This window comes from Ambystoma mexicanum, chromosome 5p (assembly GCF_040938575.1).
Source record: "Ambystoma mexicanum isolate Mex_15411 chromosome 5p, UKY_AmexF1_1, whole genome shotgun sequence".
NCBI classification, from domain to species: domain Eukaryota; kingdom Metazoa; phylum Chordata; class Amphibia; order Caudata; family Ambystomatidae; genus Ambystoma; species Ambystoma mexicanum.
In genome coordinates, this window is record NC_090930.1 from 872,294,425 (window position 1) to 872,318,743 (window position 24,319).

The window sequence follows — 24,319 nt, forward strand, 5'->3', positions numbered from 1 at the left end:
GAAAATAGAAGACCAAACTAGGGACAAAGAATAAAGGGAATGGGGTGGCTCAGGCGAGAAAACATGGACGCCTGACCTTAAGAAGGATTACATCTGATGGCTCTGGATTCCATGAGCCATCACATTTAATCAATGTGCATGATACCTAGACCTGGAAGTGATATCCAGTGTGGGTGAGGTCGGGGGGCACCCAGTCCGTCATGATTGAATGGGAAGCTGTAACAAAGCTAGGTGTTAAGGAGGGCACCCAGTCTGTCATGCTGGCCTTGGAAGGTGCGATACCAATGGTTACCGGCACGCAAAGGCTGCACTGTCTTTGGCCCATGCTTGAAAAAGCCCAAACAAGAATATAGAAGAACCTCTGCAGTGTTTGACAAAAATGGTGGACCAAGTCTGCGCAGGCAAAACCGGGGTGGTAGCAGTGGATCGGCCACCCAATTGCAAAAAAGCACCTTTTTATTCAGAGGAGGTGAGATGCGAACAGCCCTAGTGCAGAAAGGGAGCCTTTCAGTGTTTTCTGACCCATAACAGCCTATGGGCCTCATTACGACCCAGGCGGTAAGGGGTTTACGGCAGCGTAAACAGCGCCGACCCTTACCGCCTGATTCCGAGGTCCCTTAGCGCCATGGCGGATTTAACACCTGCTTTTAGCAGGTGTTAAAATCCATGGCGCTAAGGGACCATGTTGTTTATTACGCCACCGTAATTTACGGTGGCGTAATTAACGCCTTCCCCACTCCCATTATGCCCTATGGGGCAAAAATGGGAATGGGGAAGGGTAAATGGGGATTGGGGACTTACCGCCCCGCCGACCTCGGAATGGGGCGGTAAGTCCGCCAACCACCATGGCGTAAACATAGTTTACGCCATGGCGGTAAAGGTACGGCCCAGGCGGTAATTTACCGCCTGGGTCGTAATGAGGCCCTATGTTTTTGTATTTATTTATTTTTTTGCATTTTTATAAAGCGCTCACACAGCCCGGGGGCATCGAGGCACTGTTCCAGGAGTTTTTGTCTTAGTTGCGTATTTATAACGCACTTAAATACCCAGAGGTTTCTAAGCGCGGAGCTATCCTCCCGTAAACAATGCGCACACATGCACACAGTAGAGCCATGCAAAAGACACCACTATGGCGTATACTGTAACTGCCAGTGGCCAGTTGATTACACCGAATTGCACCTCGTGTTTCCTCACACAGGAGAAACGGCAACCATCTGCTGAAATGCAGGCAATACGTTGGGGTCAGGGTGAAGACCTCCATGCACCAACACGTGGACTTCCTCATTGGTGTAAGAACCCCGACCGGAAACTCTAGACCACAGTTCTTTCCGGGGATTCTGCACTACGAGGGAACACAGAATGCTATCATTGAAGAATAAAGCCCTGTTCTACATTTCTTCGTCATCCCATTCAATGACTATCTGGGTAACAATATTTTATTAAGTGTACGATACATCATCATTAGCTATACATAATGTTGATATATTTATAAATCATTTTTCATTGAAAATAAAACATATTTCTCATATGGTTTGCAGCGTACTGTGTCCAGTATTAGTTAATTTTTAAATTGTTCACATGCTCTTTGTACATTCAAAAACTGCTTCCACATGCGCAATCACATTAGCACCGGTTGAATTGCACTTGAGCTGCATTTACCGGCAACTTAAGTGACTGTGCAAATAGCCCGTGTGCATGCAATTATGTAACTTAATACCACATTATGCATTAGAATCATATGAACCGAGTGTACTTTTTGTGTGTTCATATGTATTTTTTAGGAAATCTAAAATGAATAATTGATGGATATGTTGCCTTTAAGCATGTGTAGCACTTGTGCTCATCTTTGACCAATCAACATTAGAATATTTTGAACCTGTGAGGGAAGGAAGGAACATGTGTAGAAATGGCATGAGGAAACTATAGGTGCGTTTTGTTGGTACGTTCATTGTGTCTGTGTTGGGAATAGGCATTACACACTGGTATCCTTGATTATTTCAAATTGGCCATTGGTTAATAAGGATGCTAATGAATGGCTTCCAATGTATAGTGTAGTCATAATATGAGCATTGCACTGCTCCTACTGAGCAAAACTATCAAAACCAACATATACCCTGTACATTATTTTCTGGTAGAAAGTTCTCATTGCAAGATGGACGGTCTTGTACACTCCTGTTGAAATAAATACCGCCATTCAAAAGAGGGAGGGGGGCAAATAGCATCAACGGATGTTACTGGCTGCTTTGTATAACATTATTGAACATTTTGGGGGAATAGGGATGATCATCGATCTAGTTATTCAACAAATAAGTCTTTTATAAAAGGGATGCATAGTTGATTCAATGTAATATTTGCTGGGCAATATTAACTGCAATTGAAGCCTAAGGCATCTTCCTCGCCAGCCTCCTTGTATCAATCGCTTTTCTCAGAATCTCCCTAGCCCTATAATCTCGCACATTCCACATTCTACTGGTACTTCATACCACACAACACCTCATATTGCCACACATAAATAACAGAATGCACAGTTGGTTTGCTTTAATATTCGCTGGGCTCGATGCTCACGTCATTTTTCCCAACACTCACCCTAGAATTAAAGTATATTTAATCATGAAGCATAACTACTAATTTGGGCAACGTCAGCATTTGGATACATTGGCTATGGCATTTGTTATTCCATTAGGGTCAAAAACTGTTCTGCTTCTTTCTGGAGATACGTTTTCCTCTCCCATGTGAGGAGTGCCTTGCTGGAATGTAGAGGACGAAATATTCACTCAGCTTTAGAGAATTAGCCATTTGAATGAAGTCACACAAAGCATAGCTCACCCAGTAGCCATCGCTGGTAGTTCACCTCCACTTCAGAGGCAGATGGGTAATGCATTGTGGGCATGCCAATTAGCTCAAGTGCCATCTCCTGGAGGAGCTAACACATTGCATTGCCTATCTGGCTCTGAACTAGAGGTGAACTTCCAGTAATGGCTACTGGGTGGTGCTGTGCTGTATGTGACTTTGCTCAAATGGCTTAACCTACTTTGACATTTTAGATGGACGTTTTTTTTAAGCCTTTTTAAACCCACCATAACTTTTCTTATGTTTTCTATATATAATTGCTGCCCTATAGTTAAGGTGAATCAGAGACACATAGCAAACCTTACAAATTCTATTGTTAATAACTTTGATTCGAGTAACGGATTTGGCTGAAATTCCGAATGTGATTAAAAGTCTGCGGGCCTCCCCAGACTGAAAAGATTTGTCTAGATTAATTAAAAAATATAAAAGTTATTAATCGTCAAAAAAAGTTTTTTCCAAAAGTGCGGCCCAACTCCCCATTCATTTTTCCTTAGACAAAAATGGGCAAATTTTGCCAAAATGCACATCCCAAACCGCTGGACGGATTTGTACCAGGTCCAAAACAACTTGGGAACACAGCGTTGACTCGGGATCCATGCGTGGTTTGGGGGTATTCGGTAGTGTAGTTATTTTAAAATGTGGCAGAGAAGTGGGAGCCCCTTCTCAAAAATTATAGTTATATCTCCCATGGTGCATTGCAGGATCAGGGTTTTCAGAAATGAAACAACTGCCATCTTGTTTTTCTCTTGATGTGAGAGATATTTACGTCCATAGCCGAGGTTTTGAGAAAATGAAATTCATAAAAAGCTATTTACACATCAACAAACATACAAATGCCATCAGGGTAGAGGTGGTGGATGGCTAGAGGGCACTGAGTGAAATTTGGGAGTTGGAGGGGGTACAGGGACTGAGTTTGCAACACTAAGCTTTCCGTAGTCTCGGCTACAGCTGCGAATCGCTGACATCTCATAGCAAACTGCGTCATAGAATTAGCGTATGTTGTGGGGGGAAAGGCAGAGGGCAGGGGAGGTGAGGAGGCCATCTGTGTGTGGGGGAGCTAGCACAGATGAGGGGGGCACTTGGTGAGGTGCAGGGGCAGGAAAGCATTTCTTTTCTGGCAGTTTTGACAATATTCACGGCTATATCCAAGGCTACCAAGGACTACAGAGAGCCGAGGGTATGTGTAGATCAGTATCCACGGCTATATAGTTTGGTGTGTCAGTGTTTTATATTTCTTTTAAAGTACTTTGTTTAGGTATTGTGACCTTGGGGGTGAAAAATCACTGGCCATTGCCAAAGGCCATGGTCAGTGACCTGGTAGGTATTAGAGAGTCTTTTTTTTATTTTGAATCAATTTTTTCAGACTTCTAAGCATGTGGGACTTTGGAGAAAGATAGAAGAAAATAGCTTAACAAAATTAATGTAAAAAGGAGCAATTGAAGTCTAGTTTAGATGTGCCATAAAATGTATTTTATGTTGTGTATTCTCACATATGGTATTGTGTGGGTGTGCATGGTTTGCCTATCTAGATTGCTGTTATTTATTTTTCTATGGTTTCTTATGTTTCAGTTTCTTTGCATAAGTACATGAGTAGTGTTGTTCTGTATTGATCATTTAAGTTGGATTGTAGTATAAAACTTGAAGTCAGTCCCTTGTCAACTGGCCTTTTGTAACCGCGGTTATGATAAAAGTCAATGAACTGTAGCTGTGGCTATAATTAAAAAAGTATTATTATTTATTGTATTTGTGTATTTTTATATGACAAGTAGTCCTTAAAAGGACTGTTTTGGGGTATTTTTGGGATGGGTGGAGTTTTGGCGGGACTCCCTCTCGCCTGCGCACCCTTTATTCGGTTGTTAACTGAGTTAGACCTGCAGCCAGAGTCCTAGTTTGTCAAGGAACCAACTCCGAGGTTCCTACTGTCTAGAAGATTTGTGGGGTTTGACAAACTCTTGGACTGGAAAGGCGCTGGTTGGATTTGATAATCCAGTACTTGTTGGTAGGTAGTTTGCACAAAAAATAGATGAGTCAGGTTATTAGTGTGTCAAACATGAGGTTTTTAGGTTTATTCCTTGTTGTAGTCAGCACCAATGAAAGACATCATTGGATATAAAGGTAATATTCATAACATGATGATATGTTACACAGCCGACACGCGTTTCAACCTAAGTCTTTTTCAAGGCCATTTGGGTTTGAGGGTGAGCTTCCAGGATGGGCTGGTCCTCCCAAATATGGGTGCCAGTGGGCTGGTTAGCCGTGCTTGGCCGGGTTCGGCAGTGCTGGTGTGTGGAGTCGTGGATCGGCAGCCTTGAAAAAGACTTAGGTTGAAACGTGCGTCGGCTGTGTAACATATCATCATGTTATGAATATTACCTTTACATCCAATGATGTCTTTCATTGGTGCTGACTACAACAAGGAATAAACCTAAAAACCTCATGTTTGACACACTAATAACCTGACTCATCTATTTTTTGTGCAAAATACCTACCAACAAGTACTGGATTATCAAATCCAACCAGCGCCTTTCCAGTCCAAGAGTTTGTCAAACCCCACACATGTTTTGGGGTATACTGAGTCTAGAACTTTAGCACATTAGGAGAACTGTTTTCATGTTATTAAGGAACACTGCATTTCCTTCATCGGTCAGGTGTACTCCATCATGTCTATAGAAATTGGCCATGCAGAACTGTATGTTGTTGTTCCCAATCCAGAATTGGTTGTGGTCTGTCATGAATGCTGAAACGGCTTTATTAACATTTCTCCAGGATTTCTCAATTTGACCATTAAATCCGGTGGTCCATCTCCATGTTTGCCTCTGAGTGAGATTGGAAAAGATAAAGATATGGGAGGAAATAGTTCCATTATTTTGCCAATGTTTGTTTCATCATTAAAGTAAGGGACACCCCTCATACATTCCCCATATCATTGACCAAGAATGAATTAGTATGATGTCTGGCTGCCCTCTACTTCTCAGAATTAACAATTTTGGAAAGATTTGGAATCAACGCATTCACTGCAATGCAAACCATTTTATTGTAAAATCTCTCTAACGTAATTCCATGTTAATATTCGGTTTCTCACAAAAAGCCAGCAACCAAAATAGCCAACTGTCTCCAATCAGCCACATAGTTTTCAAACCAGCCATGATGTCTCCAGCCTTTTATGTTTCCAGGAAAATGATTCCTAGTTTGAATTTCTAGTAGTTTGTATGAGCAGGGTATGTATGATGTGTGTGTGTGTTGTAGTTTCTAATTGGTTGATGGTGCTGTTCATATTGTTTGCATTCACATAGCAGCACCCACAGCGCAGCATTGCTATTCGTGGATAGATCCCCCCACCTCTTCAGCAGCCATGACAAAATTCGGGCAAATAACACATTGTGTGTTTGTGGACCTGTGGTAGCTGCGGCTATCCGATATTCTGGGTGGGGTGGCATTTTACATGAATTGCGTGGGGGATTTTAAGAGTCTAAGGGAGTGGAGGAGGACTATGGGAAGTGGAGGGGGGCTTGTAGGCATGCTGGGGGCAGTTTTTCTGGAGTTTGGTAGAGTGGAAATGCAATTTTGAATTTGTAGATTTTGCGAATAGCCGTGGTTATCAGCAAACATTTAGGAAGGCTCTTTTATAGCCATGTCTATTAAAAGCACATGCGTAGGTGCATCAATACTATTCTGCATTTCATTTGTTGTGGCTGGAACTGCAGATATATTTAAAGTCACATCTATAAATATACATTTTCAGTACAATTATCATACTTTTATGTGATGATACAGTACAGAATTGTATTTGTGTGTGTTATTTTATGTACTTGTTGTTCACTTATTTGATTTGAAGGTTTCAAGGCCCATTTAGTTTGATTAGGGGCTTGCAGAAAAATGTACGTGTACCCGCGGCTACAAGTAAACTTTGTAGCCGGAATATCTGTGGCAACTTTTGATGTTGGACAGGATTTGTGTGTACTTTGGTGTTACTAATTGGGTAGTGTTAAAGTTGTTAATGTGTACTTCATTGTGATAGGTTGCCGTGAATATGTCAGCCATTTTATTAGTTCTCTTACAATATATTCCTCTTTTTGTGGTTTTGATTTTGGAAAGTATGAAACTCCCCATTTTGTCTACTTTTCTCATTTTGACGGCAGAACTCGCATTGTGCAGTTCATGTTACTAGAAATGGTTGAGACATTTAGAAAGGAGGCTTTTCATGAAGTGTCTACAGATGTGTTGCTCGTATCTCCCATATTACCACTTGGATGAGCATCTGTCGGAAGTATTCATCCACTTCATCCTGGGGTACTAATAGTGTATTTATTCGGTTGAAGACACACCAGCATTTCAGAACTGAAAAATGAAGAAAAAAAGATATGGGATGAAGCGTGGGAACATCAGTTATGATAAAGCAGTTGGTGTTCTTGGGATGATGTGTATTGGAAATTGCATAAGATGGTCTGGACCAAACTGGACTGCAGTCTTTTTTGGCTTCTAAGCGGTCTTATATTTTCATTCTAGCTGTGAGTGGTGGTTGTGTAGAATCGACCTACACCCATTAAGGGTGTTGCTGGCAGCAGCCAGAGTCTTCAAACGCTGGTAGTACTGCAGCACTCTATTTGAAGAGTTATTAGAAATGTTAGAGATGTTTAGACAGGAGGCTTTTCATGAAGTGTCTGCAGATGTGCTGCTCTATCTCTACCAGTAACACTTGGATAAGAGAGAGGTCTTCACAGGATCTTTTATTTATGATGCAATGCATCTACTGCAAGTCTTCATCCACTTCATCCTGGGGCACTAATCGTGTCTTTATTCGGTTGAAGGCACTCCAGCATTTTGGAACTGAAAAAAGAAAAAAAAGATGTGTGATATGAAGCTTGGGAATATCAATTATGATAAATCATTGTTTGCAAGTCTCTTGGGGTGATGTGGATGATGTGTATTGGAATTGTTTGCACCATACTGGGCTACATTGTTTTTGGCTTATATGTGGTCTTGCATCTTCATTACAGCTGTGAGCAGTGGTTGTGCAGAATCAACGTCGACCCATTAAATATGCTGCTGTGTACTTCATTCTGGGGTACTAATAGTGTTCTTATTCGGTTGAAGACACTCTGGCATTTTGCAACTGAAAAAGAAAAGAAAAATATGTCTGCCTTGGAATGGGATATGAAGCTTGTGAACATCAATTATGATAAATCATTTGGTGTCAGTTTACTGTGATGATGTGGATGATGCGTTTTGGAAATTGCACAAGATGGTCTTGCCCATACTGGGCTGCAGCCTTTTTTGACTTACAAATAATGTTATATCTTTACTGCATATGTGTGCGGTGGTTGTGCAGAATGAACCTTGGCCCATTAAAGGGGCTGGCAGGAACAGCCAGAGTTTTCAAACACCTACAGCACCAGAATACTCTTTTTGAAGAGTCATTAAAAATGGTAGAGAAGTTCAGAGAGGAGGCCTTTTTCTGTGGCATTGTCTTTTTAGAGTTGTCATTTTTCTTATTTTATATTTTCATTACCAGTTGTACATTTGAATATGTCTGACATTATGCAGGAAAACACTAAGACGTGGCCCTTCTAAGGTTCCATCAGAAAGGTTGGGAACATTATGTATGATAAGTCATCTGACACAAGTCTCCTGGGATGATGTGGATGATGGGTATTGGAAATTGCAGGAGATGGTCTGGCCCACACTGGGCTGCAGCATTTTTTGACTTATATATATGGAGTGTTATATCTTTAATACATCTGTGAGTGGTGATTGTGGAGAATGAACCTCCACCAATTAAAGGTGCTGCGAGTAACAGCTAGAGTTTTCAAACACCTGAAATACGGGAACACATTTTTGGAAAAGTCATTAAAAATGCTAGAGATGTCCAGAGAGGAGGGTTTTCATGAATTTGTTTACAGATGTGCTGTTCCTATTTCCAGTATTACCACTTGGATGAGCCAGAGGCCTTTGTAGGATCTTTTCATTTTGATGCAATGCATCTTTTAGAAATGTTCATCCCGGGGTACTAATAGTGTATTTATTTGGTTGAAGACATGGCAGTATTTTGGAAGTAAAAACAGATGTGGGATTAAGCTTGGGAACATCAATTATGATAAAGCATTTGGTGATAGTTTCCTGGGATGATGTGTATTGGAAATTGCATGACATGATCTGGACCATACTGTGCTGCAGTGTTTTTTGGCTTATGTGTGGTCTTATATTTTAATTGTAGCTGTGAGCTGGGTTTTTGTGTATAATCATCCTCCATCCATTAATGGTGTTGCAAGAAGTCTTCAAGTACTGGCAACACTGGAACACTCTATTTGAAGAGTCATTAGAAATGCTGGAGAGGTTTAAAGAGGAGGCTTTATTTGTTGTGATATTCTCTTTTTTAGAGTTGTCATTTTTGTTATTTTATATTTTCGTCACCAGGCACTATTTTTCTTTGTTTTGTGATTTGTTTAGTTTGTTTTTTTCATTTTTTGAGGCATTCTTGTGTTGCTATTTCTATTGTTTTACATATTCCTTCACGGTTGGACATTTCAACATGTCTGACCACGAGAATACCAGCAGTGAAATCCATCGCCACCGAGGAAGAAGGCAACTGGGATGAAAACTACTGCTGACAGTTGGTGCTTCTTTAAAGTTAATGAACACTGTTCTAGAAAAGAGGCAGTGGAAGTACTTTGCACACACTGCAACACAACTCTAAGCTTTGGGCCTTCCAATGTTCCATCTCAAAGCCTGGGAACATCTATCATGATTAATCATGTAATGTGAGTCCACTGGGCTAATGTCGATAATGACTATCGGAAAGCGCACAGACAATAAAATAGAAAAATGCATGGGTTACATTCTTCGCATTGACGATACCGCCACCACTTGCAGCACTTCCATTCACCAGTGCAACAGTATTACAAAATGCAAATGAAGCCTCAACTTCAACAGTGGTGTCAACTGCACAGACTCCAGTTTTACCGATTCCTGATCTTTCCATGATGCAAGTCATCTGTAGATGATGTCTTGAATGGGTAGTCAAAGGAGCTGCTACATTTGAGGAATGGCAGAAATGAATTGCTGAATACCTGATTACCTTTCATTCTTATTTCTTGTTTTAAGTGGCAGTTTCCCACCTTTTTTCTAGAAATAAAATAAAAAAAAATAATATATATGTTGCTTTTTATTTTATTCCCTTTGTCAGATATTTCATCCTTATGGGGCTGATTCATGGAATTATTTGCGCCGAAAAACAGGGATTTGTGTTCCATTCTGTCTGCAAATCCCTGTTTAACAAATGGGGATTTGCGGGCAGAATGGCGCACAAATCCCCATTTTTTGGTGCAAATAATTCCATGAATCAGCGCCTATGTGTTTTCTTCCCCTATTCCATCGCCCTCTTTCCGTCCCCCAAAATGGCCCTTTTAAAGGTCACCGTTTAAGTTACAAAAACAGATAAAATTCAACACATACTGCAAAAATATATTACAATATCTATTGTAATTTATTTTATGCAGTTTCAGTAATTTATTCTCCCAATTGTTTGTTTCTGTGGTTACACTGTTAACCGGGGCAGTAGTTTAGCTGCGAATAAAAGCACTCCAGTTGTTGCTCATGTTAACTTTGCACATAAAATCCAGAAATTAATTGGCTGATGCTGTAGCTGCAGCTACCAATAATATTTAAAAATTTGCAACTTTGTGTATGGAATAACAAAACCCTTGAAATCCAAGGAAAAATCTTTAGTTACAGGGGCATTGAGATGAGAACTTAATGCAACAAAATCCTGGAAATTCAGCTAAACCCACCTTGACTTTGTGTCCACTGTTGCACAGACTATGACCGCAATGATGATATCACAGATCACATCACTGACGACATCACTAAATACATGTTGGATGAGAACACTGATGACGTTACAAATTACACTACTGATGCCATCACTGGTGACCAGCAACCATGCAACCAGCAACCATGCATACATTATGCATACATTATGTGAAATGTTTAAAAAAGAAAACAAAATGATTTTGCCACAGGAGGGATAGAAATCAACTGAGAGAGCAGTGGCGTGTACCACTGCTTTCATAACGAAACAAAATCCAAGAAAGTACATCCAGGCATAGGAGAGGGTGTTGATTTTCTGAGCATAGCACAGCACATTCATTTTTGTAATTTGGGAAGCACTTTGTAATGCACAGGAATGGCCCTTTATTTTCCTGAGGGGTAAACATGGTGTTTCAATGTGTGCATCTTGGGTAGACACACTCAGATGTCCTTTGGGAATTGATTATACAATTCGTTCACACAAGTGATGCCATTGTACTCTTGCACCAAAAATATTTGAGTATTAGGTCTTGCAAAGTTGTCGACTTTACTTCAGCAAACACTGGTTGTGAATTTTCAGACATGGATAAATGCCTTATTTAAAGTTTGGAGATGAGAAAATAGAGGTAGTAATGCAATTACCACCACTTTTATTCCACCACCAAATTCAGAGTTTTTAAAAGGAAGCTCAGTAAACACCACCTGCTTTTGTTTGGAGGAATATTGTTCCCCATGTCGAAAATACCACATGCAATAATTATAGCGTTCAGTAATATGCAGTAATATACAATCCCCATGCTGTCCAAAGGGATTCCAAAATGTTGCATAACTGAATGGTTCGCGTGACTCTAAATCAAGCATACCCTTGCTGTTACCACATGCTTACCGCATGTAGTAACAGTACTTGAGTTTGGTGGTATTATCAAAAGGAAATACTGCCAAACTCTAAATGAGAACCTTGAGTCTGCATTAAATTCCAGGCCAAACTTTCACAACTTCACAAATGAGCCTTGACCTACAGGTATCTGTTGTCTTGTGTGGTTATGTAACTATAAAAACACATTTTTTGATGGCGAGAAATGTCTACACCAGTCTTTCCGATGTGTGCATGAAACCAAACATTTACATTTATTCGAAATTTGCTAAATGTATGTGTGAGGAAGTGAAATTGCCAAACTACACATATTCCTAATATTAATCTGCCATTCAAAGAAAATTTATTTTGTAGCATTCCTTATAATGACATGTTCGAAAATCCATATTGTCACAAGATTTACTACATATTTTAATTGTGCTAATGGCTAACAATGTAAAATTCATTCTAACTGTGATGATGACATCTCAATAAAGAAACACGAGGCCTTATTTACAGTCTGCGCTGAGTAGTTAGCACGAGTAGGAAAATTGCACAGACTAAATGTTTAGCACTGGGCACTGATTCACGGGACTAAATGCGCACAGAAACATGGAGCGCAAAGAAAAATGAGAGGCAACGAGAACGCCCACAACACGCCCCGAAGGAAAACAGAACATAGCACTGTTGAACAACTTTTGGACCAGAAACATGGAAAAATGTATCAAGGTTTACTAACCAGCAATCACCATTTCTTCCACTCCTCACCTCAGACCAACATGTCAGCAATCCAGTAAACACACTAACCTGCGCCCCAACCCCTAATTTAAGGTAGCACCCATAAGTCTGCACTTGTCCCGCTACCCCCACTAATCTGCACCCCTTAAATTAAGGCAGCACCCACATGTCCACAGTCATCCCAGTAGCTGCACTAATCTGTGCCCCAGCCCCCAATTTAGGGCAGCACCCACGAGTCCTCACTCATCCCAGTAACCCCACTAATCTTTGACCCAACCCCCTAACATAAGGCAGCACCCACAAGTCCACAGTCGTCCCAGTACCCCTACTAATCTGGCCTCCAACCCCCTAACTGAAGGCAGCACCCACAAGTCTGCACTCGTCCCAGTATTCCCACTAATCTGCGCCCCAACCCTCTAACTGAAAGCAGCATCCACAAGTATGCACTCATCCCAGTATTCCCACTAATCTGTGCCCCAGACCCCTAACTGAAGGTATCACACCAAAGACACCCGTGACCCAGTTCAATGTGGAACACTTGCCTACGTCAACTCCTCTGGCCTGTGAATACCATGAAGTACATCTGCCACACTTCCACCTCCAACATGATCACTTCGAAGCAATATTGTTGAATTATGGACAGTCACCTCTTCCATGGCACCCCGTCGGATCCCACTCAGCTGCACAGCAACAGCCAACCATACTGTTACTGCTGCTACACTTTGATCCCATGATGTACATGTGGCATAGTCTACTTGGGATGTGTGTTGCACAGTGACCCAAAGGCACACCACATCCCTTTAAGTCATTCCCAATATTGATACCTGAGCACCTCCACATGGACAAGCAATTGCCAAAGGTACACCTAAACATCAGTGGTACCAGAAAGGTACAGAACGTACAAGAAACTGAATCCTGAGAAGTGAATGTGCAGAGGTGAATGAGCTGTCACTAGAAACCTCAAACATCTCTATTCTGTGGAATATCTGGCAAGACATTTGAAGAAATGAGTACCCATTCCTAATAAGTCACCCAAAACACCATAATAAACATAGCAATCATCTCCAAAAATATATCCCCACATGGACACCATCAGACACACAATCAAAAACTTTCTCAACCAACACGTGATTCTCAAAACATGGCAGGTCTCCTCACTTACAATATTTCACACACGTACAATGACCATGAATGCATCATACTGAACATAACACACAGAAGGCATGCACACATGTCCCCCAGCAAACAGGCCAGTACCAACATGACCCACAGAGTTTGCCCTAAACTCACTAGACAGCCATAGGACATACTCTCAAGGAGATCATGTTGAAACAAAAGGTGCACATGGAGAAAGAGACAGCAAATGGTGTGGTTGAATTATGAATGAAATATGCATTAAAGAAAAACTATGTACAAACAAGGAAAGAGTAAAATTGTACGTAAAAAAGTAATATATAAAGGAAACCTACAACTAGTGAACTCTATACATGAGTCAGCGGGCTAGTCCATGGCAATCTCTGACAATTCCTCTGCCAAGGCCAATTCACTCTCCACATCTGCTTCTTGCCGATCGGCTGCCATTGTTTCCTGGAGGGCTTGCAGGTCTTCCTTCATCCCTCACAGCCCTCCTGCTAGTGGTCGCAGCCTCCAATTCGGCCCGGATAGCAGGGTCCACCTACTCAACCCTGGCACCAACTTTGTGGAACTCAACACCTCCACACATAAGACACAGCCAAGATTACATGGCTTTCCAGAAGGCCCTCAAAGCCTGGCTCTTCGCCTAAAAACTCAATGGTCCACCCTGACCACCCGACTTACCACCATGTCCAAGAAATGGCTTGGTAACCCCTTCAATACTTGCCCTTCAAGAGACTCATAGGCCATGAGATATCTACCTCCAACTATTTGGAGCCAGTGCCCTAGACGTGAAACACTAATTGCAGTAGCACTTGTATACCTATGCCATGACAGAGTTGAATCATTGATTCCCTCCACCAGGCATACTCTACGCTCTGAGGCCAAGAGATATCTATCTCTAATTATCTGGATCAACTGTGCTAGACTCATAACCCTACCACTGATAGCACTTATGTACTATTGCCATGACTGACCTTGATCATCACCTCCTCCAGATATGCACTATGCTATCAGTGATGCCCATCCTCGCTAATCTTACCCATTTGGAAATCGTAGCAGCACTTATGTACCTGCGCCACAACAGAGTTGATTCATTGCCTTCTTCCAGCAGATATACACTGCACTATGCGGCCAAGAGATATTTATCTCCAATTATCTGATAGACTCGTAATCCAAGCACTAATAGCACTTATATACCAATGTGATGGCTTAGCTTCATCATTACTCCCCCCAGATATGCACTACACTATCAGTCCAGGTGATACACACCCTTGCAGATCTTACTCATCTGGAAATCTTTCAGAAAAACATAATACTGAGGGCCTACTAGCACTTATATCTTTGCTAATCCGACCGACTAAGGGCCTCTACAGCACCTTTACTGAACAATATGATTTGGGCCAGATCTGGCTGTTATCATCCAACAGACAATGCTAACAAGCAATTGCAGAGCCAACAATACACAGGGAGTACCTAACCTAATAGCCAAACCCAAAGGGAGATACCATCCCCTTGACTGGCACTAGTAACTCATCGGGAACAGGTTCCTCGTCAAATCCACACAAACACTAAAGCACAACAATACAGAGTGCACCCAAGCATTTTACTACACTACTCTCTCCACTGACCTGGACTCAGGTCCCTGAGGGCATTCAACCTGCACACTTTGGAATCATACCAATGGTAAAAGGTGTCATACAAATGCCCAATAACTAACAAAATATCTGAGACTTAATTTTTACCACTGATCCTCTGCCCTGCAAGAATCAGGGACTTCATTTCACCAAAATGCTATGGATAGCGGAAGTGACATCACACAACCCCTGACACCTGATGACATCACAGGAAGTGATGTCATTTGACCCAAACCGGAAGTGACATAACGGGAAGCAAAGTAACACAACCTTTAGTCTCTTGACAAAACAGAAAGAGGAATCACATTGCATTGTTAAAAAAATATGGTTACGATATCATTATAATGTGATATACATTTCATTCAAAAATGGATCGCCATATGTATGGATAATATAGGCCCATATTACCAAATTACAAGCAGATATCCAAGGCCAAATGATAATGATGTGTTAGTATAAAGCACTTACGCTTAAGCGCTTTATATAGAACAAATATACATACAATATCACCCAACCTCTGTTGGTACTCATTGATCGACCTCATAAGGATGAAAGGCTGAGTTTAGGTGTTTAAGAACAGACGAAATCATGGACTCACCCCCTGAAGTGTGCCTGAAATAAATCTTTTAATGAGTCTAGCAATTATTGTTTAGAATTCCAGAAAGACAAGTTATTTGTTATTCCTATTTCTTCTTATTTAGGGTCACTGCTCAAAGTGTTACCCTAGTGCAAACCCCTGTTTGTTTTATTTGTTTTTATTAAGAGGCTTGAACATGAAAGCCAGCCACTCCAGAAACAAAGAGCCACATGGCAATGGCCACAGCCAGCACAGGAGCTTACATTAAAAATAAATAATAATTAAAAAAAAGATTTCTAGGGATAGCAACGGAGAACTCAGGGGTCGCAGTTGTGACCCCTGGCAACTCCCAAATGATGTCCCTGGCAAGAATTCACCAGGATGGCAGCACGCACACATGCCAACCTCTCTTCCACCTGCCCACTGGCCCTGGATGTTGCTGCTGCAAAATCTGCTGCCTCTTCTCCTCCTGCTGCCTCACAAACTGCACCTGGGCCAACACCTTTATCTGCAGGTGCCGTCGTGCCTCCTGCCTCACTTGCACCATGTGTGCTCCTTCTTGCCTCCTACTTTTGGTAATGCTATCCTCCTCCTCCTACTGCCTCCTACTGCCTGGCAATGTGTCTGTGGCGCACGCACTACTTCCGACCGGGTGACTGTCTGCACCAAGGAGTACAGCACCTGCACTGCCTTCAAGTTCCTGGTGTTCCTCCACTGCCTGTTCCCCTTGCCAGTTCCTGGCCAGGCTCAATGACCAACTCATCGCCGATGGAATGGACTTCCACCTCCACCAGGGACACAGGCACAACCAAACTGGCCAATGGTGGGACAGGGGTACAGGAGGCCATGGTGGTATCCTGCATGGAGGTCCCAGTTGAGGATGACCTGGGTACAGTTGAGGAGGAGGAGGACGAGGAGGGGGGCCTGTACAATGACATGTCTACAGAGGCCACCAGAAAGCAGTGGGTCTGCCAGTTGGGACAGGAGTTGTCCCACCTACCTGTGATGCTCTACAAGCATCTCATGAGATGCTTGCATATCATCATGCATAGATGCCCGCCACCTCAAGCAACTGTGATGAATCTGGCAAATCGTCCCTTCTCCCCAGAGGGCAGCCACTCCCTGTGGGGCTAGGCAGGTGAGCCTGCTCCACAAAACCCTCCCTATGGTTTTGGGCAAGTGGGAACTCACTGGGAGTTATTCCCCTTTGTGGGCCAAGGACTCCCAGTCCGAGAAGGACCTACTGGATCATACACCCATGTCAGCCTATATGGGAGCTTAACAAATACTATCAATGCTGACTCACAACCATCAAAGAGTGACACTTCTTTGTGTTTTTTTTTCAAGGTAATGGTGATTTTTGTTTGGAAGATGCCATTGATGAAGAACACACCCCTTTTTACTATGATGAACTATTTAAACACCAGAAGAACTGTTAGCTGAGAGAGATCTCCTACACGGGGAGGAGACTGGGTACCCTGCAAAGATGCAACTCTGCAAAAGAGATGTTGTGGAGAGACCAAAGAACCTGTGTTAATGTGGAAAGTAAGCTGAATTCTAACCAAATTCTGGAAGTTTGGTGTGCCATTTGACCAAGCATCCGGGGTCAAAGGGAAAGATGGAGACGAGCAAGCCCTTGCACTGGTGGCATGACCACAAGGCCAAAACAGTAGGCTGAGGGCCTGGCAAATGTTGCCAAAACCAGATCACCAGGGACGATACTAATCCCCAACCTACATAATCAACAAACATCCACTGTCAAGTGACACAGGGCGAGGGAAGCAAACACTCCCACTGATAGAGTATAGTCAAGAGAAGCTGATACTTTGAAGTAAGAAACAGAGAACCTACAAGTTCCCGAGATCCTGAGAATCCCAAATGAGCATACGCCCTACGCCCGGTATGTAGCTGGGTAAGAAAAGTGTGAATACTTTAACTTGAGAGCACATATATGGTTGTGACAACTTGACCGGCTTGAACTGAAAAGTGCCTTTGAGAAGGTGAGTGACAGAGAGAAACACTCTTTGTATCCAAGTTGAGCAAGTGGTCATTTTGAAAGACAATACGAGAAACAGAGAAACTTTGCATACAGGCTGGAAGAACCGCTGAGGCTCCAGAGCCAGAGAGGTCCGAACTGGCAAGCGCACTTGTGAATCTGAGTGACAAGGAGATCTGCTCCTTGCATTTAAATTGGAAAAGTCAACAAGGTTACGAAAGCCTGAGATTTCGAACGGGTCAGGGGCCCTCTATGAATCAAGGTGAAGTGAATATAAACTCTTTGGGAAGCCAACTAATGTATGAATAACTAAGATATCGAAAGGGATAAGACACCCATACAAACCAGAGCTAACTGAAGAAAAATGTTCCTCAAAGCCAGGGAAGCTGGCAAGATTACAGGAAGCCAAGTAACCTGAATGAATAAGTATTGTATCCCTAGCTAATACCAAAGCAGGAGAAAGGGCCTCATTACACAGATGGCCGTAAGGGATTACCGGCACCGGTAAGGGCACTGGTGCGTGCTGGTAATCCCCTACCGCCCTACTACGAGGTCCCTCAGCGGGTCCCATCCTTAACATGTGGTCAGACCACACGTTAAGGAAGGGACCTGCTGAGGGACTTCAGAGCAAATAACGGTACCTCTAATAGCGGTACCGTTATTAGCTCTTTCCCCATTCCCATTGAGCCCTATGGGGGCTCAAATGGGAATGGGGAATGGTATTTGGCAAGGGGATTAACCGGGTCCCCCAGGGTCGGAATGACCCGGTAAGTCCCCATACCGTCTACCCGGACCCAGAAGGCGGTAAGGGGTAGCCATGGTGCTAATGGCGCCATGGCTACCGCCTACCGTGTAATGAGGCCCAAAGTCTTCCAGAGACCCACAGGACTTTGGGGAGTCTAGAGCCATAGGGCCTCATTAGGAGGTGGGAGTTAAGGGATTACCAGGACCGGTAAGGGCACCGGTGCTGGTAATCCCTTACCTCCCTACTACGAGTTCCCTTTGCGGGTCCTTCCTTAACGCCTGGTTTTTGCAGGAGTTAAGGACGGGACCCGCAAAGGGACTCTAGAGCTAATAACGGTACTGCAATTTGCGGTACCATTATTAGCGCCTTCCCCACTCCCATTGAGCTCTATGGGGGCTGAAATGGGAATGGGGAATGGCCCTGGTGAATGGGGAATTACCGGTCCCTCCGACCTCGGAATGGAACGGTAATTGCTCCATTCACCAGGGAGGAGTCGGAAGGAGTTTGGAGGCAGCCATGGAGCTAATAGCTCCATGGCTACCTCCAACCTCGTAATGAGGCCCATAGACTTGTTCACACGAAACTTGGAAAAGTAGCAATTGGACTAAGGAACATTTTCTGTTGTTAAACCAATGTCTGAAGACAAACCTCGGGTTGTTTTGAGCAATTACTTTGAACTTTCAAGGACTTGCAGTGTTGGGCCAAGCAGAGGTCTATCTCTTCCTTCTCCTCCTCATGACTGATGTGCAGGGCCCTTATTTATCCTTGAGGCTCTGACCCCCCACATCTCTCATCCCAGCTGCTGTCTATTTACTGCACTTGCTTGGGCTCATCCTCTCCACTGGAGGTTGCACTTCTGTTTTTCTCTTCTTAGCACTTCACCCTGAGCACTTCTCCATGAGCACCACAGCACCTATCCCTTACTCCCTCCCCTCTGCACTTGCACGTTCTGAACACTCACAAGGCATAGTAAGTATGTCTCCCCTCCCTGTTTTTCTTCTGATTTGTTTGTACTATTAATTCAATTATTTATCTTTGTTGTAATTCATTGTCTACCTTCCCCCGTCCCCACACTGTTGCCATGTGGGCGCTTTGAAACAGTTTTACTAATTGTATAAGCACCTAACGAGGGACAAATAAATAAATAAATTCATTGGTTATTTACAACATGCTTAATACCGAAGAGGTTTCTAAGTTCGGACCCGGGATTCGAACCTGTGCTGCTCTGTGTCGTTTTGCTTCTAAAACGAGCGTGTTGTCACTGAGCTATATTACCCATGTAGATAATGATGATGAGACATGCAAATATGAGCATAGCACATTGATGTGTGGCCACATACACAGGACAACTCATTAGAGAGCACAATACCAATGAAGCAGCGACCGAAGTGTATCCTGCAGGTAGATCCATGGAAAGGTCACCTGGCCACATGTGTCCGTAGCACCATAGGCACATCTCCATCCAACCACACTTGGCAACATGCACCCCTGACAGTCTAACATGAAAGCATGTAACATGTGCATGTACCCCTTGCTGAGGATCAAGCTGTAATACAGGCGCTCCCAACACAACAAATGCCATGAAGACATACCATGTATGGCCCCTCATTCAGCGGCTTGACAGGTCACAATGTCAAAATAGTCAGATAGTCAAAAGCACTAAATTGCCATTACCACACTTCCATGCATGTGTCAGTCCTATCTGCACAGTGGGGATGATGCAATCCAACTCCAAGAATATGTAGAAAGCCACGAGATCTTACACCCTCAACAATCTGGCTTTAGAGCTGCGCACAGCACTGAAACCGCCATGCTGGATTTACAGTCCAAAATGCTGGAAATTATGGATCAGGGAAAAGCTGGTTTACTAATATTGTTAAATCTGAGTGCCGCCTTCGACCTGCTTGACCACCAGCTCTTGCAACAAGCACTGGAGAAAGTCGCAAATTGTTCCAAGGAATCCATAATCTGGTTAACATCCTTTTTAGAAAACAGAATATTCAGAGTACACTGGGGCGACAAATTCTCCTCCGAATTTAACATCTTTTGCGGGGTTCCACAGGGAGCTAGTCTATCCCCTTTACTTTTCAATCTGTACATCTGGCTTCTATGTGAGCTACTACAACAACTCCAGATATTCTTCACCAACTATGCTGATGATACTCAGCTGGTCTTGGAACTGACTGGGGATTACGCTAAAGATAGTAAGACTCTAAATACACTCTATGGTAACATCGAAGACTGGATGGACAATAACTGGATGTGCCTGAACGGAAACAAAACCGAATGAATGGTATTCGGTTCTACTCAGGCACGTGCCAAACTTTCCACGGAATATCAGGCTTTCAAAATCAAAGAGACCCTTATCCCAGTGACAGACAAGGTTAAAACTTTAGGCATGACGCTGGAAGCATCTCTCAATTCTGATGCCCAGGCGACCTATGTTAGTAAAAATTGTAACTACTACATCTGGCTACTTAAAGCCATCAGACCACTATTGAGTGAGAAAAACAGCGCCACAATTGCAAGAGCGACCGTCATGTCACGTCTAGACTATGGTAATGCTCTCCTGGTAGGAGCTAGTAAGCATAACATCCAAAAATTCCAACTGGTCCAGAACAACGCGATCAGAATGGTCAAAAAGAAATCAAGAAGTGAACATATAAGTGAAGCTAGACGAGACCATCACTGGATGAGAATAGAGGAACGTATTCAATTCAAGTCTATGTGCCTTACTCACAAGTGCTTATATGGCAAGGCACCTGCCTACATGAAGTCCAAACTCACGTTTTACCATCCTCGTAGGGCATTAAGATCAGAGGCAAATGGATTCATAACACCCCTGAAATTCAAGAAAGAACTCGGCTTGGGCAGAGCTTTCCCGAACCGAGCATTCTCCAACTAGAACAAATTACCTAAGCACCTTAGATTGGAGTCCAACCTTCTGGTCTTTCGCAAAAAACTCAAAACCGAGCTCTTCAAGTAATCCCTCGTCTAGGCCACTCTGAATCAGCTAACTGGTATAAATCTGTCTGCCGTCCCGTCGCCTCTTCTGGCTCTATCTTGAGCTTGTACATGTCTTTTTGTAAGTGCCCCGATGCCCGTGGGCAGTTGGTGCTATATATATATAAAATATTTAAATTAAATAAAAAATAAATAAAAAAAACATTATACATAATTGAACAACCTATAGTGGAGATGTTCATGAATGTACCTCACAAGTGCATAACATCTCATTCTGGCAACTGTTCCTCGCTGAGGCCCTGCCATCACCCTCTCACATTGCACACACATGAGTATACTTTGTCACCAAAAGCTGACAGAGCTCATCCCTACACCTGTCCATTTCACAGATTTCTACCATCCCATACTCCCAGCGTCAGCATGGGGCTGATTCCAGAATCGTCCAACGCATATGCCGTGAAAAGAACTTGCTAAATTCATGCACGCCCATGCAGGCCACAGAAACTCTGTGGAAAAGTTCACCATGTGAGTACTCACCAGTAGCTCAGATCTGTGCCTGCTGGTCAAGAACCTGGACATGGATGGCTGGGCTTATCTTTTCCAGGACCCAGAGGTGAAGGGGTAACACCCGATCACGGCCTGCAGAGTGCACCTCCATGGAAACACCTGCTTCGAGGGCTGCCTTTTTCGCCTGGCTCCAGAACCTGATGTCATCCCAGTGCTTCTTATCGTGTCCACTGTATGGTCTGCAACTCCTTCCATGTTCATAGCAGCCGTGATGTCCACCCAGATTCTCTGATGCCCACACATTCCAAGCTGCTTCTGCAGATCGAAGAGGCCATAATAATGGGCCTGGGCCGGCGCACCCAAGTTTCCAAACACTACTGCGGTGAATTTTTTATTTTTTTTATTTTATTAGCATATGGTTTATTACAAACCTATGCCATCACAATTAGAAACAAACAAAAAAAGAAAAGAAGAAAAAGAGGGGTAAAGGAAAAGAAGAGAAGAAAAAAGCAAAACATATTTATATAAACAGAAAAGACTATGGTCCTCATTACGAGGCTTGCGCTCCCCTAAAGAAGGGTGCCGGTACGGGGTCGGCACCCTTCATTACGGGATGCGCAATTACGAGGTTCCCTTTGCGGGGCCCTGTAAGGATACCTGGTAAACCAGGCGTATTTCCGGGTCCCGCGAGGGGAAGAAGGAGGTAATAACGGGCCATTTGTAATGTGCCCGTTATTACCTCCCTCCCCATTCCCATTGAGACGTATGGTGGCTCAAATGGGAATGGGGATGGGTTCCTGCAAGGAGGAATTACCGGGTCCTACTATGTCGGAATGACCCGGTGAGTCCCCATTGCAGGAACCCGGTATTGGAGCCCGGTATGGAGGCAGCGAATGCGCTAATAGCACCATGGCTACCTCCATACTCGTAATGAGGCCCTATGTTTTACAATTCTTGTATGCAAATATAATGCAATAGGACTAAATCCTCGGGATGACGGAAGTTCGCTTCAGTTCTTTTTTCCATGCGTTGAAAGAGCTCTTGCTTCATATGTCTTGCTTTTTGTCACTTTATCTGTGTACAACACTTTATTTAGAGAGCAAGGTGTCCCATGTATCCGTGTGGAATATGTCTTGAAGCATTTTTCCTAAGACCAGAATTAGAGCACATCTTTTATCCTCGCCCAGCTTGTGCCACCACACATCGGTTTCTCGTATGCAGTTGTTGATTAAGAAATGTCCAAGGTACTTTGTTCTCAGAGGCACAAGCTGTATGCACATTAATACCAGATGTTTTAATGTTTCTTTGTCCTCTTTTTATATACGGGTTTAGAAAAAAAGGTAAACTCCCAATTTTATTTTTACAGGGTGATCGATTCTCAACTGGGAGTGTAAAGGCAAAAGTAGGTGCAAAACACAAATAATTGATTACTCCTCTGTGCACGGGCCTGGGAGTTAGAGATTAGAGTGGTTGTCACACGATATTTAACATTCACATAACATAATACATAATACAAGGAATCATCTTGCTCTTTGTATAAACGACATAGGTGGTTGTGTTTATCTATCTGTTTTCGATAAAGTAGTATGTGTTTGGTTCGATATAGATTTTGTCTGAATCACATAAATAATTATTTGTATATCGGACTGGGAAATTTAGTTAGATAGCATGGCAAGGTATTCAGGGCTTTTACTTATGTTACCAGAAAAGTGTGCAATTTTATTTTTGCTCTAGAATCTTCCCTTCTGATCCAGTCATAAATCCACGTTTCATTTTGTTTGCAGTGTCTGGGTTATTAATGAGCAGTTCCTTTGTAATTTCGGCCTTTGTCATCGAGATCATGCAGCATTTGGACCATGCCTCTATTGCCCCGTCGATTTGTTGGTTAGCTTCACATTTTAGGATCCTGAATTGAATTGCAGAGTCGTCAATCAGGATATTTCGAAACAGTGATAGAGAATTCCACTCTACTGCTGGTTGAAGGAAACGCGCAGTCCCAATGTGTGCTGAATGAGTTGCACTGGGGGAGACAGAGGATTTTTTTCCAAAACTGCCACTCGATGGTTGGCCAGATTGACCATGACAGGCATAATGCTGTCTCAGCTCCATATGTTTTTATTGGACATAGTTTCTGCTTGTAAAAGCAGGGAATCGGAATCAACAAGTGTTTTCCATATTTACGATGGATTATTCTGCCTTGCGTTATTAATGCCTGAATTTTCATTTTTATGGCCTTTAGTTGGTTTGTGTCCATTCTGCTAGAGTTGATCTCCACCCCCAAATATTTCGCTTTTGGTGCTTATAGCAAAGGTTGATTTGCTAGGTACCATTTGAAGTTTCGTTTTTTTAGATGTGCCATACAAAGTTTCAAATACAAGTATGATCGTCTTGGCGGCATTAATTCTCAAGCCGCTCTGCTCAGTATAGATGTTTAAGAAATGTAGTTTCCGCTGAAGGCCGATTGGGGTCTTGTCTAGTAGTATTAGGTCATCTGCATATAGTAGTCGACCTA